Genomic DNA, 20,541 nt, shown 5'->3' on the forward strand with positions numbered 1-20,541 from the left:
GGCTTTAAATAAGCTCATTTTTCTTTTATCTTTAATAATCTACCATCTCTCTGGCATTATAAGATCAATTATCATTGTCATTATGTTTTGCCATTATGTTTATGATGCTACCATTTTATATACCAGTGTCAATTATCCCTATTATTCTATTTAGTCTCCTAATTTGTGTTTTAAAAAGAGGAGAGAATCCATCCTACTAAGAATCAGCATTGGTTGTGCACAATTGTAAAGAGATGTGGTTCCCGAACTTGAGTCAAAATATTTCACTTCAAGCTCCAGTTTTTCTGTTAACTTACCTTATGATCTTTGGAAGATCATGCCTTTTGAGCCTCAGTTTCTTAATTTCAGAATAATGATAATAATCTTTGCCCCATAGAAAATTAATCCTTAGACAAAGGGTAAAGACAATTATAGAAGACAAAATAAATAATTTTCACTTCATAGAATTGAAAAACTTCTGCATAAACAAAAGGAATCTAGGTTAAGAAGATAATTGTTCACTTGGAAAAATGCTTTATATCAAATATATTTGATAAAGATTGGATATCCAAAATATAGTTGTTGTTATTCAGTCAATTTTCAGCCATGTCTGAGTCTTTGTAACCCTATTTGGAGTTTTCTGGGCAGAGATACTAGAATGGTTTGTCGTTTCCTTCTCCAACTCATTTTAAAGATGTGGAAGCTGAGGCAAACAGGATTAAGTGACTTTCCCAGAGTTACATAGCTAATAAGATTTTAACTCATGAAGAGAAGTCTTGACTCCAATTCTAGCATTTTATTCACTGTACCACCTAGATATATGTATATAGATATATAGACAATTAAAGAAAATATGTAAAACCACAACACCAATACAGAAGTAGTCAAAAGCTATAAAAAGACAGTTCTCAAAAAAAAAATGTTAACCATATAAGGGAATCCTCTAAATCACTTATTAGAGAATAAATCATTTATGAGAGAAATGTAAAGTAAAACAACCCTAAAATTTACTTTACATATTGCAAGTTGGATAAAATTACAAAAGATGTGAATAGTTAATGTTGGAGGGTTGTAAGAAGATAGGCATATGAATATAATGTTGAAGAAAGTCTGAATTAATAAAGTAATTTGGAATTATATAAATAAAATGTCTAATATATTCATGTAATTTGATCCAGAGCTTACACTGTTAAGCATATATCCTTGGGAAGTAATTGGAATAAAAGGATAAGTTCTCCATATACCACTTTATGTGGTATATATATATAATACAATAATTGAAAATGAATGCTGAGAAATAATAAATTTGATTTCCTTCACAGGCTAATTGTACACTATTTCAAAGTCCAATTCTTTTTGTACAGCAAAATAACTGTTTGGATATGTATACATATATTGTATTTAATTTATACTTAAACATATTTAATATGTATTGGTCAACCTGCCATCTGGGGGAGGGGATGGGGAGAAGGAGGGGAAAAGTTGAACAAAAGGTTTTGCAATTGTCAATGCTGTAAAAATTACCCATACATATATCTTGTAAATAAAAAGCTATAATAAAAAATAAAAAAAGTAAAAAAAAACAAATTTGAACCCCAAAGAAAAGATAGGAAAAGACACTTCTCCCAATTCCTATTCAAAGATTGTGGATCTATGGGTGTAGAACATTTTATTTTGTACTAGGACTTTTGAGATATTGATAGATTTTATTAATATTATTTTCCAATAAAATTGAGGTGAGGAGGGAAAAGGATCCACATGTGTAAAAATGTTTGTAGCAGCTCTTTTTATAGTGGTAAAGAACTGGAAAATGAACAGATGGTTCATCAGTTGGGGGATGGCTGAATAAGTTGTAGAAGGTAATGGAAAGTGAACTATCTCATAAGATTGTTGGACAGAAAGTGTTTTGTAAATGGTAAAACTTATATAGATGTGAGCTCTTTTTTTCTTTTGGCTATTTTGTTATCAAAGATTGAGGGAGCTATCCCATGCTAGGCAAGTAGGTGGTGCAATGGATATTTGTAATGGTACTTTGCAAAAACTAAAGGATTATATAAATGGAGTTATTATCATAATTGTTGTACTAAATGCTTTCTCAGAGTCCATCCATTTCATGCCAATGGCAGAAAGGTAAATAACTGAGGATGTCAGATGCAGTCTAAACTTTAAACCAGGAACTCTTCTTTAGAGGTGGAACAAAGAATAACATCAGCTGATGCAATTCCAATAAATAGTAGGAGGCTGGAGCTGAGATAATGGCTTCACTTCTTTGGTTTCCACACTGGTAACTGTTGTATTATAGGCTCAGTACTAATGTAAAGCAAATACCTACGAATATCTTTCACGCCTATAGTGATAAAAGGAAGAAAGACCCAAGCTGATACCATAAATGTCCCTCATGTTATTCCAAGTTTCTCCACCTCACACCATAGCATCCATCGCTTATCTATGATTCTCCATCATCTTTATTTTGCCCCCCATCAATGCACTTCTCTTCATCCATCACCATCCATTATTAAATTCAGTTTTCTTCTTCTTTAAAAAAATGTGTAAATTAAATATCACAGTCATAGCATATGACTAAATTCTATTATTCTTAGATCTCTACTTCAATATACCAATTAACAAGCATTTATGAGCATTTATCATGGGTCAGACACTGTATTTTGCAGGATGGATACAAATACAAGTGTGTTCTAGCCCATTCAACCTGATGGTAGTGTAATAAATTGAAGCAAGAAAAATAACAAAGGAAGGATAACCAAAAAAGAGGATGTTTTTAAAAATTAAATTGCTGGAAAAAAGGAAGATCAAAGTAAGAATAGGACTAACATCTCATCAGAAAAATAACTGATCTGAAGAACAGATTGCGGAGAAATAATAAGAATTGTTGGACTGCTTGAGAATATTTTTTTAAATCTTAATACAATATTATAAGAAATTATCTTTTTTATAATAATAGATTTTTATTTAAAAAATATATACAAAGTTAATTTTTGATTGCAAAACCTTGTATTCCAAATTTTTCCTCTCTTCCCTTCGCCCCCTCCCCTGGATAACAAGTAATCTAATATATGTTAAACATGCAGTTCTTCTATACATATTTTCACAATTATTATGCTGCACAAGAAAAGTCAGATCAAAAAGGGAAAACATGAAAAAGAAAACAAAAAGCAAGCAAACAACAACAAAAAAGGTGAAAATACTATGTTGTGATTCACATTCAGTCCCCACAATCCTCTCTCTGGATGCAAATGGATCATCACAAGTCTACTGGAATTGGCCTGAATCACCTCATTGTTGAAAAGAGCTATGTCCCTCAAAATTGATCAATTTATATATATGGATGTTATTCATATATATATGCATATATATATATATATATAACATACATTCTATTATGACTTATTTTTATTTGGGTAGTTTGAAAGAAAGCTTGGGGTGAACCGGGTATGATGTGGTGATTAAAAAAGTAAAATTTTGTAAAGAATTATTAAAAAGGAGCAATTATATCATAAAATAAGGGAAAAAGGAACAAATGATATAAAAGTAGTTAATAGTGAGGAGGGAGATGGTGCTGAAACATTATTAGGAATAGTTTAAAAAGAGAACATATATATCTAGAACATAAAAGTGTTCTAAATTTAGAAAGAAATAAGAGGGCAAGAGGATAGGTTGGGGGCAAGAATAATGGAGGGATTCTAGGAAGGGTGGACAGGAATATGAAGGCAAGGTAGCAGGTAGAAGTAAAGCAGAGGAACCGGTAGGTATAAGAATAGAGGGAGAAGAATAGTGAGTAAAAATAGGTAAGAAGAAAATATACAAATAATTATAGTTTAGAATGTGAATGGGATGAATTTTCCCATAAATAGACTGATAAGTTAAAAATTTGAATTTTTAGGTATCTGTGTATATACATATATATATATATGTGTGTGTGTGTGTGTGTGTGTGAGTAAATATCTGTGTATGTGTGTATATATGTATATATATACTACATATATGTATATGTATATATGTATGTATGAAAGAAAACCAAGGAAGCAAAGCTAGACAATTGTGAAAATAATGTATAGTATTTATTATATAGGGTTTCTTGAACTAGAAATATTGTATTTTATATTACATTCTTTCATGTTTTGCTGTGTATGTGGCAGTATTTTTTTTCTTTTCTTTGAACTTAAGCTAAAATAAATTTGACAACTTTTTTTTAAAAAAGTAAGGATAGGACTGTTAAGGTGAATAAGACAATGAAAACTGATAACACAAAATTACAGGGTTATTCAAGTCTATTTTTCTTTGCTTTGCTTTGCTAAGAATTTAGAATGAGAAAAAAATAAAATAAAACAAAACCTAATGTGAGGGGAGGAATGTTGAAACACAAGATAAATAGGCATCATAGTAAAAGAGTTCTGAACTGCCCTTAATGAAATGCAAGTCACCAACCCCAGTAAATTGTATCCTACAATGCAAGGAAAATTGGCAGATGTGGTCAATGGACCCTATCAGTGATCTTTAAAGCATTGTGGAAAACAGGAGATGTACACAGGCCTAGAGAAGGTCAAATATTGTCCCAGATTTCACAAAAGGAAACAGACTATAAAGACCAAGGGATCTTGGTTTTGATTCCTGGCAAAATTCTAAACTCCATTATTGAAGAGATAAGTTAGTGAACATCTAGAAAAAAGAGCAGTGTCTACATCAAGTGGTCATAACAAATTAACTTCATTTATTTTTTCCCCCTTTTTTTGGCTGCATAATTGTAGAGCATCAGCTTAGGTGCCAGGGAAGTAATTGAGAAAATTTCTAATACTATCCTTGTGGAAAGAATAACTAGATACAAAGAACAGTCATTAATGGTTTGATGACAACTTAGAAGCCAGTCTTTTAGGAAGACCCAAAGATCTGTCTTTTGTTCTATGCTGTCAAACACTTCTTATCAGTGATTTAGCCAATGGCATAAAAGACACCCTTATCAAACTTGTTAAAGTAGTTAGCTAAAATGTTGAATCAATCACAGTTATGACAAGCTAGTTTATTAGACTAAATCTAAAAAGTGAAGGTGAAGAATGTGCTCTGGCCAGACCATATCTGGAGCATTGGGCACCTTTTAGGGTACTGAATTTTTAGAGGTAATCCAGTTTGTTCTTTCAGAAGAGGGCCATGCAAATGGTGAAAAGTTGTAAAATTATAAAGATCTTAAAGATCAATTGAAGGAATTAGGGATGCTTGGAGTAGAGATGAGAAGGCATAAAGGAGGAGAACTAGATAGGTAGATTGAGCATTTATTAAGTGCCTACTATGCATCTTTCTTTCTTAGGGATACATATACAAGAAAATGAGATAGTCTCTGCCCTCTGTCCTCAAGTTACTTATATTCTTATCCAGAAAGATGATGCTTAAAGGGGAGGTAAGGGAGAGGATCTCCCTCAATGGCAGGGGCTCTGGACCCCAGAAGGATAAAGCAAAACCAATCTGTTGAATTTAGGGATCCATGGGTAGAGTCCTATTTATCAATGAGGAAAAGATGGTTGGAGGAGAAATAGCATATTGGTCTGAGCCAGGATGAGAGTAACATCATAGCTCTCCTTAGATATTTGATGGCTACAAAGTAAAAGAGACTTATTCTACTGGTCCCAGAAGATGAAAGTAAAAGTAATGGATGGAAGCTAGATAGAGAGGCATATTCAAGCTTGATATAAGGACTTTATCTTACAATCAGAGTTATTTAAAATGGAATGGATAACCTCAAGGGGACAGAAGGACCCTCCTCAAATGCAAATGCTTCCTGACCACTTGTTAGGCATGTTTTGTTCAAATCCATCTTGGATTAAATGGCCTTTGAAATTGCTTCCAACTATTAAATTCTTTGAGGTTGTAAAACTCACAGAAGAAGCATAGTGTAAAGAGAAGCATACTGGATCAAGTCAAAGGACTTGGACTTTCATTCTGGTTCCTATAGTTTCCTCATTTACAAAATGGGAGTGACTGCTTGCCTGTTACAGGGTTGTGAGAAGTAAATGTATATGAAGCACTTTGCAACAATTAAAGTACTAATATAAATTTCAGTTATTATTATTAATTCATCATGATCATTATTTGCTGGATATATGTAGTCTAAAGATTGTTTGGGCGCTCAGTTTCCTTCTCAGTCTAAGAAGCACATACCATAATAGGTTTGTGGGTTTTTTAAGGAGACTGAGAGAGAGAGAAGATGGCAAAGGACTAGGAGCTTTCTGTTAGTATTGCCCTGACCTCCACTTTTTGGAACCTCTCCTTTGGAGGGGACACTTAGAGCAAGTAGTAGTGACCTTTCCCTTGGAGAAAGTCCAACATTCAAAGATGGAGAACATGAACATAAGGATCTGGTGCTGCCCATTTGTTCAAACCATGCTACTACTATGCAGAAAGTGCTTAAATTTCCTGATGTAAATCAACAGAAGGCCTGACTTACAGAGCTTCATATGTGTTCATTGGGAAGAAAATCCCCTTTTTATCTTTTAACAAAGAGAAATGAAAACTGTATTACTGGGTCACCTCCAGGCTGGTACCTAAGAAAAAAATTGGATATTGACCCTGAAAGGGTTTCTTGGAAGGAGGTAATCACAAGGTTTTAGTGTAATGTATCATCTGTGTCTTTGTGATGATGCTGAATTATGCTTCTGCTTTGCTTTTCATATTTCTCTTCTTTTGGAGGGATGGAGGGCTGGGAGTTGTGTAAGAAGCTTCTTGATGAAGAATTCTCTTTATCAATGCAGATCAGCATCTCATCCACAACTGAATGCCCCAGGCAACCTTTGATTTATTCTGATTAAATGCTGATTATAATATGTCCTAGAGTTAGAAGTGAATCAATGAAGCATACAACTGGGAATGAAGGGAAAATGGCCTTAGGTAAAATGGGGGCTAAACTGTGAGCTGTTTGGGTATATTCACACATCAAATCCTTAAATAAGGTTCTTGATTGTTTTTGCTTGTTTGTTGTTGTTGTTGTTTGTTTGTTTTGGTTTGGGGTTTTTTTTTTTACATATCATAGACTCTTTTGGAAACTCATGAACCCTTTTTCTCAGTATTTTGAATGCACAGAGTAAAATACATAGCATTTCAAAAGAAAATAATTATATTGAAATAAAAATGTATTTTTTTCCCATTCAAGTTGTCTGAAGACTCTTGGTTAATAACATCTGTTTTAGATTAAGGAGACAAACATTACCACCCACAAAGGTACAGAGCTAATGATAGGGAGGTAGCCAGCTCTCTGAGAGCCAGAGAGCTCTTAACAATTTTCACTCTTGTTCTCAAGCTGAATGTTTCCTCTTAAAGGGTCTTGTGATATTTTTGTGCTTCCTTCAGAATAGAATCAAGACACATGAACAGGATTACATGAAGCAGGGGAGCACCAATAAATGTTTAACAACTGACTTTTAAGGGATAATATTCATGCATGACATATTTTACAATTTAATCTGCATTAACATCACTTCCTAGACAAACAAAATGATAAATCAAACCCTGATTTGTGGCATTTGCTAATTTCTGAGATGGAAATATTCATAATGAAAATTTAACAATTCAGTTTCAAAAGCCAGTATGAGCTGAGTTTAGTACATCTGTGGCTTCAGATCTAGGATTCTAGCCACAACATGAAGCATCCACTGTTACCCATATGGAATTTCCCTGAACCTTTTAACCTGGTAAAAATAAAAAAGAAATTCCTTCCCCTAATTTAATGGAGATACTATAGAGCTAACCAAAAAATAAAGAAAAAAAAAAAAAGGAAACCTACAAAGCTTTAATTCTTCACATTACTAAATAAGGAAAAAGTAACATAGAATGCCTTCTTAGTGTAGGGTAACTGAATGTCCTCACAACCAAAGCAATCAAAACTTGACATGTTTCTCTTTAACTATATTGATTTGCTTGTTATCTTTGGGAAGGGAAAAAGGGGAAAGGAAAGGAAGGAGAAAAAAAAATTAAAACACAAGGGTTTTGCAAAGGCTTTTTTTTTTTTTTTTCCTGAGGCAATTGCAGGGGAGTTAAGTGACTTGCCCAGAGTCACACAGCTAGGAAGTGTTAAGTTTCTGAGATCAAATTTGAAGTCAGGTCCTCCTGACTTTAGGGCTGGTGCTCTATCCACTGCACCACCTAGCTGCCCCCAAAGGTGAATGTTGTAAACTATCTTTACATGTATTTAGAAAAAAATACCATTTTATTAAAAAAAAAAATAGTATTCATGTTTCCTTGCAAAGAAATGAGCAGGAATGGATGACTGAGTTTGGAGGATATTTTTGAAGAGGCAGCATAATATCATGAAAGAATACTGGCCTTAGAATCAATCATAGGACACGAATTTAAATTCATTGCTATCCTGATCATTCCCCTCTCAGCCTCAGTTTCTTTGTAAAGTGAGAAAAATACTTGCATTATCTATTATGATAAAAGTGGTCTGTAAACTTCAACATATTGTAAAATCATATGATAAGGAGTACAAAAGGACTTTAATAAAAGAAGAGAGTTACACGCAATTACTTTATTTGGACAGTGGGTAAATCACTTTTCTCTGAGTCTCAGTTTCACCCTGTATAAAGCCAGGGTGTTGGACTCTGAGATCCTTTCTGTTTCTAAAGATTTATGACTTTAAAGACTAGCAACACTCCAAGTGTGTGGGTTTGGCATATAGTCAGAGTCAGCTCAGAAAGGATCTCGGAGAACTAATTGTTAAATTATCAGTGTTTTGCATTTTCAGCTTAGAAATTGGAAAACTGTAAATCAGAACTTGATTTATTGTTTTGTTGACTGTCTAGAGTTAAAAAGTGATGAAGAAAAGTGTTAATGAGGCGGATTAATCTTAAAAGTTAGTCCCTCAATTTGGAGAGCTAGTTGTTAAACTTGACCAGCACATTCTTAGTAGGGGGCAAATGGGAAATTAATCTAGAAACAGCAGGTCTGGAATTGAGATGGTTTAAGTTAATTTTTTGCCACCACAGTTATTTTTCTTTCTTATTGTCGTCCAAAGGAATGCCTTTTAGTATGTATACACACTCCCAATCCCAGCTCATGCACTGTGTAGTAAGGTACTAAGGCCAGGTTTTTCCATTTTTAATGGCCAATGATTCCACTATGTCTATATATTAAGGTTCTCAGGGCTCCTCCAGAGATATGCAATGTCACTTTCTTTGAAGTGGGAACTATAGCAAATCTTGGAAGAGTATAAAGTACCTATCTTGTCTATGTAAAGGTAAGAAACAATTATCAGCCAGATAAGTGATTTCAGAAAAGGTGTTTTCATTCAGTCTATGAACAGATCTGCTCAATCCATACACAGATGGAAAAATTATTTGGGCTTGGAAGAAGACTTGTGCCAGTTTTCAGCTGATTGCCCAGTTAATAATAATAATTGTCTTTTTTAGTGGCACAAGTAACCATCAATTGAGAAAGTAATGAGTGTTTTGGATTGCAAGGCTGTGGCTGTCACTTCTTTTTATGACCCTGTGTAGCTTAGTTACAATACCAGCAGGGCTGGGACTGTCTCTGATTGTGCAGAACACACGATAAATCACTAGGTCAGTTTTATATCATTGAATCTCTGCTGTGGAGGCCCAACAGAAATATCTTTTCCTTTTTTAAGACCGAATTTTGTGATTCACTTAAATTTATGGAGCTTGTTTTCTTGTGAGGCTTAAAGGAGATTAAATTGTTATGTCATTCCCAGAGTTTTCAGGCTTTTTGCTCACAGAAGGAACCGATTCTAACTTTGAAATCCTGAGAACCAGATAGACAATAGTCTTATAATGGCTCTTTTTCATGTTTATACTGTGTTCTTTTGAATTATTATCCCATTTTAAAAATGAAAGGACCAAGGTTCATAATGGAAATAACTTGTCCTGCATAAGATAAGCAGTTGGCCCATTGGTTGGAATTAGAGTTTTCAAGTATTCCTCTGGTCTCAAAGGTAGGAATTCCATGGATTTCACAGAATCACAAAATTTAAGAGTTAGAAGGCATATCAGTGGCCATTGAGAGTAGTCTAGTTCATTTCTTTTATAAAATGTAGCATAGTCCCATGGGGGATAAATGGCATCTAAATAAAAATTGTTATTGTAGGATAATATCTTTAGAGCAGGAAGAAACTCAGAGGCCATCTAGACAATTTAGTCCCTTCATTTTTCAGAGAACTATTGTTGATGATGATGATGGTGATGGTGGCTCAAATTCCTACATAAATAATATTCATTTTGCCAATGATTCTCTTTTCCTACAATTCTTTATGAAAATATCCAATAACGCATAGAAGGACCATGATTGCATAGAGTGAAGGGTATGCTCAAACCAAAGGAATCTTGTTCTTAATGTCTTGAAGTAATAATAACTATTAGGAATAATCATGGAGTGTCAAGTTGGATGACTGTTATTATATACTTTTTTATTCTCTCTTTCCAGCTAAGTTAAGCAGAGCAAAATCTTTCCCAGGCCTAACCTCTTTCTTTGAAAGGCATTTAGGGCATGATGTTTTTTTCCTCCATACTCCTGTTTGGAGTCAATTTGAACTGACTCAAGAGAACATGTTCTTAAATTTTCAGTATAAATATTTACACCTTGGAAATCAACATACATTATATATTAGGGCTTAATTTATTCTTTTGTGGTTTGTCTACATCAGTAATATCAAAGTTAAATAGAAATGGATCTCTGAAGGGCACATAATGACTTAGAAAACTACTAATTAATATTATCTAAATGCATTATATATATATATATATATATATATATATATATATATATATATATATTCCAGTTACATTTTAACTGGTTTGGGCTGTTTGAGGGTTTTACTGGCTATTTGTGAGTTTGACAACTCTGCTGTAGACTTAAGAAAGTTAAAGAGAAAACATTAATGATGCAAACTAAACAAATATGTACATCCATTTTTGGAGAGCCAACTTTTCAGTATTTATGAGTTTGATTTTTAACTTTAGTTCAATGTTATGATTGAGAGGTCCATATTATCTTCTTCCCCTTTGCAAAGTTTGTAGCAGACAAAAAGTAGTGTATTAATAGCTCAGAGTCCCCAGTTAGTAAATTTCAAATATTCAGAAAGATATTTTGCTCTTTAATGGAATTGAGATTTTTTTTATCTCCAAGTAATTCCTGGCTTCTAACTATTTCAGTCAAGGTCTGGATACAGGAAATATTAAGGTAATCAAGCAGAATACTAGAAAATCATAAAGACAGAAAGTTGAGGAAAGAACAATTCTTTCTTCCTTCTTTTTTTATTTTCTGTAAGCTCTTTAAAAATGAGTACTGATTCCTCTATTTTGAAGAGTCCTGAGGACTCAACTGTTTTCCCTTTTTTTTTTTTTTTTTTTTTTTTTTTTTTTTTTGCTGTAGATCATTTTTTTTTTCTGTTGGTTACTTCTGTCTGTTGCTATCCCTATGCCATTGATTCTTTCCAGTTTGCCTTAGTAAGTTGTGAGTAGAAAAGAGATATTCCCATCCCTCCTTCTAATCTCTTCTTTCCCAGGGCTATGTGTCTTTCTTTTAAAATTCCTGGGCATGGCTCACGTCTCTTCTTCTGTTCTAAGATCACAATACTCTAAATCTTTCTTAGGGTTTTTAGAGAAAACATCCCTCTGAATCTCAGAATGCCAGTCAGTTCTCAAAGAGAAATAACAACCACAATAATTTGCTCTTGTTGTGCTTTTCAGTTTTTGAAATTATAAATATTCTTACTTTATAATCAAGGAAAGTGGGTTCCTTACTGTATTATAGCATGATTCCACAAGGAGTCATAACTACATTAGCTATTGGACTGAGTAAAGAAAAAATCAGAAACTGTCCTTTTTTACAGCATAAAGCCAATATTATAAGTATGGCATCTGCTTTACCAAGGTTCAAAATTCACAAATGGCAATTAAGTTCTGTACTGTGTATTTAGCAGAGACAGTTGGAGCTAGAGAAATTAAAGAGAAAGGGAGAGGCATGGACTAGAAAGTTAGGAGAGATTTGCTGAAAAAAAAATCTTCCTAAAGTTGCATCAAGAAAACAATCAGTACCATTTGGGTAAGAAGAGAAGAAAGGGAAGAACATTTTAGGCTAGAAAATAATGTGAATGAAGGCATAGTATCAGGAATGAACTGAGCATGTTTAGATGGTAATGTGAAAATGGACTTGGTTGGACCTGAGGGTGTATGCAAAGAAACAGCTTAATACAAAGTTGGAAGGTGGGTTGAGGCATACTTATAAAGGTCTTTGATTCCAAATCTGAGAATTTTTCTTTTTTTTTTTCATAAATTATATGAAGTCATTGGAGGATTTGGAACATCAGAATAACATAGGGACCACAGATCTAGGAGGGACCTATAAGAGGTCATCTATTCCAACATCCTTCATTTTTACAAATAAAGAAACCAAGGTCCTGAATAGTTAAATGATTTAATTAAAGTCACACAGTGATATATAGCCAAGAAAAGAAGTTAAAACAAGATCCTCTGCTGAGAGAAGGGAAATCAAGAGAAAGAATTTATTAAGTGCCTACAATGTGCTGGGCACTATGTTAATTGCATTATAAACATTATCTTCAGAAGTAGGGCTCTTTGCATAATACCACAGAGCTGTGCATTAAGTGCCTCTGGTAATTTGTGGTAAATGGATTAGAAAAGGGAGAGGCAAGAGACAGGGAAGTCTAATTAGGAAGATGTTGCAATAATCAAGATGAAACAGAATTGTTTCAGAAAAGCCCGGGAAGACATGAATGAATTTATGCAAAAGAAAGTGAACAGAAATAAGAGAATATTGTGCAAAGTAAGAGTAAGTTTGTAAGGATGATCAACAAGGAAAGATTTAGCTATTTTTATTAAGACAATGATCCAAGACAATGCCAAAGGTCCTCTGATGAAAAATGCTATTCATCTCCAGAGAAATAATTGATGAACTCTGAGTGCAGGTTGAATTCTACTATTTTACATTTGATTTAAATAATTTTTGCGCCCTAATATGTGGCCAGTTTTTGTGTAAGTTCCATGTAACATCAAGAAAAAAGTAAATTCTTTTCTGTCCTCATTCAGTTTCCCCCCAAAATTATATTTTCCTCCTTAATTTCTTTCTTATTTAATTTGTAGTTTGATTTATCTAGTTCTGAGAGAACAAGGTAGAGATCCCCCACTAGTATAGTTTTGCTGTCTATTTCTTCTTGTTATTCTCTTAACTTCTCCTCAGGGAATTTGGATGCTATACCATTTGGTACATATATGTTTAGTATTGATGTCACATCATTATCTATGGTACTCTTTAGCAAAATGTAGTTTCTTTATCTCTTTTAATTAAACTTTTTTTTTTCTTTTGCTTGATCTGAGATCAGGATCGCTACTCCTGTCTTTTTATTTTTTTTTTAATTTTTTTTTTTTAGTTCAGCTGAAGCATAATTGGATTCTGCTCCAGCTTTTTACCTTTACTCTGTATGTATCACTGCTTAAAATGTTTCTTGTAAACAACATATTGTGGGATTCTGGCTTTTAATCCAGCCTGCTATCCAGTTACATTTTATGAGAGAATTCATTCCATTCACATTCACAGTTAAAATTACTAACCCTGTATTTCCTGACATCTTATTATCCCAAGTTATACTTTTCTCTTTCCTTTCCTCCTTAACCTCCTCATTAGGTTTTGTTTCTGACCACCACCTCCCTCAATCTGCCCTCCCCTTTTTCAGTTCCTCCCACCTTTCTTAACTCTTCCCCCTTATACTTCTGTTCTTCCTATTAGCCTCCTCCTTTACTTTTCCTTTCCCCCTTCTACTTCTCTATAGAATGAGACAAATTTCTATATCAAACTAGATGTGTCTGGTATTTTCTCTTTGATCCAAATTAGATGAGATTAAGGTTCACACTGCTCATCTCTCTCCCTTCTTTTCCTCAGTTGTAATAGGTCTTTTTTGATTCTTCAAGTGATCTAATTTACTCCATTTTACTTCCCTTTTCCTCTTCTTCCAGTACAATCCCTTTTCCACTTTTTGTTTCTTTTTTATATCATCATAATAAAATCAAATTATACCCATACTCTATGTATACCCCTAACAAAAATACAGTTCTCAACAGTTATACATAGCATGTTTCTATATAGGGAGGTAAACATGTTAACCTTTAAAAATAACAAGGTTTTTTCTTCCTTTTTTTAATACTTCTCTCGAGTTCGCTAAAGATCAATTTTTCTCTTCAGCTCTGGTCTTTTCATCCAAAATAAATGAAGATCCCTTATTTCATTATGTTCATTGTTTCTCCTGAAAAATAATGCTTAATTTTGCTGGATAATTGATTCTTGGCTGCATCCAAGCTCCTTTGCCCTCCAGAATATCAGACTCAAGATCCTTTGATCCTTTAAAATGAAAGTTGCTAGGACCTGGGTAATCCTGATTGTGGCTCCTCGATATTTGAATTGTTTCTTTTTGGCTGCTTAAAGTTTTTGCTGCTTAATCTGATAATTCTGAAATTTAGCTATGTTATTCCTTGGGGTTTTATTTTGGGATCTCTGTCAGAAAGTGAACAGTAGATTCTTTCAATGGCTATTTGACCTTTCAGTTCTAGGACATTAGAGTAATATTCCTTGATGAGTCCCCGAAAGATGTTTTCTAGGCTCTTCTTTTCACCATGGTTTTCAGGCACTCCAATAATTCTTTGATTGTCTCTCTCAGATCTGATTTCCAGGTCAGTTGTTTTTTCTAATGAGGTATTTTATATTTTATTCTATTGTTTATTTTTTCATTTTTTTGTTTTGTTTGACTGATTCTTGCTGTCTCATTGAGTTATTCACTTCCATTTGTTAAATTCTAGTTTTTATGAATTAGTTTCTTCTTAGCTTTCTTATCTCCATTTTCATTTGGCCAATTGCAGTTTTTTGTTTGTTTGTTTGTTTGTTTTTTGCTGAGGCAATTGGGGTTAAGTGCCCAGGGTCACACAGCTAGGAAGTATTAAGTGTCTGAGGTGAGATTTGAACTCAGGTCCTCCTTACTTCAGGGCTGGTGCTCTATCCACTGCACCACCTAACTGCCCCTCCAATTGTATTTTTAAATGAGTTCTTTTGTTCATTGGATTTTTCCCCATTTCACCAATTCTATTTTTTAGAGAATTGTTCTATTTCCATATCACCAATTCTGTTTTTCAAGGAATTATTTTGTTTTTCTATTTCACTCAATCTGTTTTTAAGGAGTGATTTTCTTCAGTCCACTTCTGTGTTTCCTTTTCCAAAATTCTCATTTCCTTTCCTCATTTTTCTTCTAACTCTTAAGATCTTTTTTGAATTCTTCCAAGAAAGGCTTTTGAGTTGGAGAGAAACTCATATCATTCTTTGAGGCTGAATTCATCTGGAGATGTTTTGCCTATAGCTTCCCCAGGGTTTTAGGTCTATTCTTCCCTGTCTCCATAATAGTTATATATGATCAGAGCTCTTTATTTGCTTTTTTGCACATTTTTAAAAGTTGAGAGAGGCCTGCCTTTAGGGCAAAGGGAAGAGTGTCCCAATCTTCCTCTACACAGCAGCTTCATGCTGTCCTGGCTTCCTAGACTTTCTGCTAGATGGGTGTGGCAGACTCTCACTATTTGCCTTCTATAGTTGTTTCAGAGGTCTCACTGCTAGTTTGCCAAACCATTGGCTTCTGAATCAGGACCGAGTATCCAGCGCTGTTGTATTTTGGCCAGAAGCCTCCCAATGGAATCCCCTAGTGTGCTGCCCTGGGTCTTCCTGTGCTAGGCCTGCACTAGACAGTACCCCCCCACACACACACACCTGATTGAAACAGACCTTTCCTGAAATTCTTCCAAAATATCTTCTGCTGGAAATTTCTTACACTCCAAATATTTGTGATTTCTGTCACTTCAAAACCCTTTCAGGGGCTTTGATCTAGTGTTGATTCTTAGAGAAGCCAGAAAGAGCTCAGACAAAAACCTGTTTACTCTCTATCATCTGTGAATCATACTATTTTAAAGTAACTTTCTTTTATTTTTTGTGTGTTTTCTTTTTCAGCATGGCTAATCTAGAAATATGCTTTGCATGACCTCCCATGTATATAATAGAGATCAAATCTTGTCTTTGGAAGGGGGAGAAATGAAAAGAATTTAGAACTCAATTTTAAAAAAAAATTGTTAAAATTAGTACATGTAATTGGGAAATATTTAATTAAATAAAAATATTTTTTAAATATTCAAGATAGGGAAACAGGCAACCTCCAATGGCCAGAACACCATGTGAGTGTCAGTGTATCTCCAGTGAAACACAAAAACATTCCACTAGCCTCAGTCCATGCCAGACACTAAACCCTAGGACTTCAGTTTAGCACTAGGTAAACTGCCAGATTCCTATGGTCATAAGAGCCAATAGCCACCCCATGGGCCTGGGGACAACATCAGTATAGCACTAAATAAACAGCTAGGGCCTGGCCCAAGTAGCCTGAGATAGTGTCCCTTCTAATCCGGAAACAGAATTTAAATTTAAAAGAAAAGAAAAAGACAAAAAAAAGAACCCAGATGAGCAAACAACAACAAAAAGAATATGATTATGGTGACAGTCACAAACTCAGAAAAGGACAACAATGTCAAAATAAATATGGCAAAAGCCCACAGAAAACAAGGAAGTAATCTCAAGCCCAGAAAGAACTCATGGAAGAGCTAAAAAGGGAGTTTAAAATTCATACAAGAACAGTAGAAGAAAAATAGAGAAAAGAAATGAAAGTGATTTGAGAGAATTATGAAATAGAAGAATCAGCATCTTGAAATTAAAAGTAGAATTGATCAAATGAAAAAACAAAGATTAAAAAATCCACTAATTTTAAAACTCCTTAGGGCAAAATAGAAAAGAAGAAAGAAGTACAAGCCAACTGAAAAAAATAACATTATAAAAAGTTAGGATTAGGGAAGTGGAAGATAATGATTTATGAGGTATGAAGAATAAAATTCAAAAGAATGAAAATAAATAGAAGAAAATGTAAAATCATTCATGGAAAAAAAACTACTGATCCAGGAAAGACAATGTCAGAATCATTAGACTATGTGAAATTCAAAATCACAAGAAGGGTTTGGATGCATCTTCTCTTTTTTCCTTCCTTTCTTCTTCCCTTCCTTCCTCCATACTCTCCACTATCCCCTCCTCCTTCCCTCCCTCCCTCCCTTCCTTCTTTCCTTCCTTCCTTCCTTCCTTTCTTCTTTTCTTTTAATATTTCTCCAGTCAGACATGTAAAACAATTTTTTACATTTATTTTTAAACCTTTGTATTCCAGAGAATCTCTTCCTCCTCACCCTCCCCTCCCCACTGAAAAAGCACACATAAAGTTATTCAAAACATTCCCATAAAAGTCATGTTGTAAAAAAAAAAACCAAGAAGAATTAGGTTTTTAAAAAGGATGATTCAATCTACATTCAGACACAATCAGTTCTTTCTCTGATTATGGATAGCATTTTTTATTATAAGTCCTTCAGAGTAGTATTGGATCATTGTATTGCTGAAAATCGCAAAATTGGACAGCATCTTTCAAGAAATTATCAAGAAAAACTGCCTAATATCTTGGGACCAGACGCCAAAGTAGGCACTGAAAGAATCCACTAAAAAAGATAACAAATAAAAACACCAATTGGGCAAAAAGAAACAGTTCAAACATTAGAAAACCACAATTAGTATTAAACAGGTTCCTAGTTTTACATGAAAATATTGCAGATCACAGAACATGATATTTTAGAAGGCAAAGGAGCTAGAAATAAAATTTAAAATCCCTTACTCCACCAAATTAAGCATAATACAATCAAAGGGGAAAATGGTCGTTCAATGAAATAGAAGGATTTCAAGCTTTTGTAAGAAGAAAAAATTAAACCAAAAAATTAAATTGCAATATCAATACCCAAGAGAAAGACAAACAAAGAAAATATAAGGGAGTTAATGAAGCTGAACTGTTTATATCCCTACACTTGAAGATGATTCTTGTAATTCTTAACAATTGAACTATTAGTAGTATATATCCAAAAGGAATATACAAAGAAAAGGGGAATACATATAAAGTAAAGGAATGACATAAAAACTAATTAAGGGATAACAAAAGGAATACATTAGGTGACTAAAGAAGGAAAAGGTAAAAAAAGGGTAACTTATTTCACATAAAGAGGCATGAAAGACCTATTATTAAAGAAGATGGGAGAGTAGGTAATGGGTATCATTTGAACCATACTGTCATAGTATTGGCTCAAAATAGAATATACATAATCAACTGAAAATAGAAATCTCTCTTACAAAATTCCATTTAAAATAAATGTAGATAATATAAAATATTTGGGAGTCTACCTGTCAAGGCAAAGTCAGGAACTATATTAACACAATTACAAAACACTTTCCACATAAATAAGATCTAATCAACTGGAAAAATATCAAATGCTCATAGTTAGTCTGAACTAATATAATAAAAATGACAATACTGCCTAAATTAATCTACTTATTCAGTGTCATACCAATCAAACTGCCAAGAAATTATTTTATAGAACTAGAAAAGTGATAAAAAAAGTTCATCTGGAAGAACAAAAGGTCAAGGATTTCAAGGGAATTAATGAAAAAAAATGCAAATGAAGGTTGCCTAGCTTTACCAGATCTAAAGCTACATTATAAAGCCATGGTCATCAAAACCATTTGTTATTGGCTAAGAAAAAGAGTAGTTAATCAGTGGAATAGGTTAGATTCATAAAATACAATAGTCAATGATTATAGTGATATAGTGTTTGGCAAACCAAAAGATCCCAGCTTTTGAAATAAGAACTCACTATTTCACAAAAATTGCTGGGAAAATTGGAAATGAGTATGGCAGAAACTAGTCATTCCATTTAACACCCTAAACCAAGATAAGGTCCAAATGGGTTGATGACTTAGACATAAAGAGTGATACTATAAGCAAATTAGAAGAACAAAGGATAGTTTATCTTTCAGATCTGTGCAGAAGGAAGGACAAAGAACTAGAGATCATTATTGAATACAAAATGGATAATTTTATATATTAAATTAAAAAGATGTAGTACAAATGAAACCAATGCAGACAAAATTAGAAGGGAAGCAGAAAACTGGGAAAAAAACATTTTATATCCAAGGGTTCTGATAAAGGCCTCATTTCTAAAACATAGAAAATTAACTCAAATTTATAAGAATTCAAGCCATTTTCCAAATGATAAATGGTCAAAGGATATAAACAGACAATTTTCAGATTAAGAAATTGAAATAATTTCTAATCATATAAACAGGCACTCTAAATCACTATTGATCAGAGAAATGCAAACTAAGACAACTCTGAGATACCACTATACACCTCTCAGATTGGCTAAGATGTCAGGAAAAGACAATGACAAATGTTGGAGGGTATGTGAGAAAACTTGGGACACTAATACATTGTTGGTGGAATTGTTAAGTGGTTTAACCATTTTAGAGAGAATTTGGAACTATGCCCAAAGGGCTATCAAACTGTGAATATCCTTTGATTCAGCAGTGTCTCTATGAGGCTTGTATCCCAAAAAAATCATAAAGGGGAGAAAGTGACCCACATGTGCAAAAATGTTTGTGGCACCCCTTTTTGTAGTGGCAAGAAACTGGAAATTAAGAGGATGCTCATCAGTTGGAAAATGGCTGAATAAGTTATGGTATGTAAGTATTACAGAATATTATTCTGTAAGAAATGACTAACAGGATAATTTCAAAGAAGCCTGGAGAGACTTACATGAACTGATGCTAAGTGAAGTGAGCAGAACCAGGAAATCATTGTATACGCAACACAGCAAGATTATATGATGATCAATTCTAATGGATGTGACTCTTTCCAACGATGAGATGATTCAGGCCAATTCCAATGATCTTGTGATGAAGAGAGCCATCTGTACCCAGAGAAGACTGTGGAGTCTGAATGCATATCACAACATATGATTTTCACTTTTTTGTTGTTGTTTGCTTGCATTGTTTTCTTTTTCATTTTTTTTCATTTTTAATCTGATTTTTCTTGTGCAGCATAATAAATGTGGAAATATGTATGGAAGAATTGCACATATTTAACATATTGGATTACTAACTATATAGGGAAGGATGAAGTGGGGAGGGAGAGAAAAATTTGGAACAAGATTTTGCAAGGGTGAATGTTGAAAATTATGTATGCATATGTTCTAAAACAAAAAGCTTTAATAATAATAATAAAAGAAATCTCACCCAACAGAGAAGTAGGAAGGGAGGAGATTAAGTAAAAGAGTGGGAAGACTGACAGGAGGAAAATTGGGAGCGATGATAGAAGTAAAAAACTGGTGAGGAGAGAAAGAATGAAAGGAAAGAGATGACAAACAGAAGAAAGAATAAGAGGGAATTGCACAGATAGTAACCATAACTGTGAATGTAAATTTAATGAACTCTCATAAAACAAAAGCAGATAGCAGAGTAGATTAAAAAATATAATCCTACAATATGTTTTTTATAAGAAAAACAGTTGGAGTGAAGGGACACCCACAGAGTAAAGATAAGGAACTAGCACAAAATCCATTATGCTTCAGCTGAAGCAAAAAAATAAAAATA

At 33.6% G+C, this 20,541-nt stretch overlaps 1 protein-coding gene across 3 annotated transcripts in view; it reads right to left on the minus strand.

Moving 5' to 3' along the window:
- TEKT4 (tektin 4) overlaps positions 1–20,541 on the minus strand; it is an 85,338-nt gene that overhangs the window by 19,799 nt on the left and 44,998 nt on the right. The gene's annotated exons all lie outside the window — the stretch shown is intronic.

This window comes from Sarcophilus harrisii, chromosome 1 (genome assembly GCF_902635505.1).
Source record: "Sarcophilus harrisii chromosome 1, mSarHar1.11, whole genome shotgun sequence".
Lineage (NCBI taxonomy): Eukaryota > Metazoa > Chordata > Mammalia > Dasyuromorphia > Dasyuridae > Sarcophilus > Sarcophilus harrisii.